Source organism: Frankliniella occidentalis, unplaced genomic scaffold, assembly GCF_000697945.3.
Source record: "Frankliniella occidentalis isolate FOCC.00 unplaced genomic scaffold, Focc_3.1 Scaffold3259, whole genome shotgun sequence".
NCBI lineage: Eukaryota > Metazoa > Arthropoda > Insecta > Thysanoptera > Thripidae > Frankliniella > Frankliniella occidentalis.
Window position 1 is genome coordinate 639 of NW_026270323.1, and position 513 is coordinate 1,151.

Consider the following 513-nt stretch of genomic DNA (forward strand, 5'->3'; position numbering starts at 1 on the left):
ACTGGCGACCCGCGGGGGGCTGGGGGGTGGCAGCAATCAATTGAAAGTCAGCAATGGCGCAGCGTTGCGCCCTATGGGTCGAGGAGCGCCTCTCTTACCGCAAATTATCACCTATGGTGGATTTACTTGGGATTTTACCGATTTTACCGCGTTTTACCAGTCACACGAAGGGGTCTGCCGTCCAGGTTGCCGTTGTCCAATTAGTAGAGTGCGGCTGTGCATTCCGAGGGGTTGGGAAAATCAACAAACCGTGACCACATCGTGGCCGCGCCGCACCTGGAGTGTTGGTGGAGGTCGTGGCCGTGACGCGTCGGAGCTTGGCCCTAAATAAATATTGAATGTTGAACTGCAGCTGTCCAGCTACTACTCTTCAGGAGGCTCTCTCAGGTCGAACCGCCGGGGGCTCAGCGGCGACGGGAACCGCGTGAGAACGTGGTGGCCAGGCTACCCCAGAGGTGGTCTCATGGTCTCATCGAGACCTCCGGGACTCGCTGCCGCAGGGGGTGGGTGGGT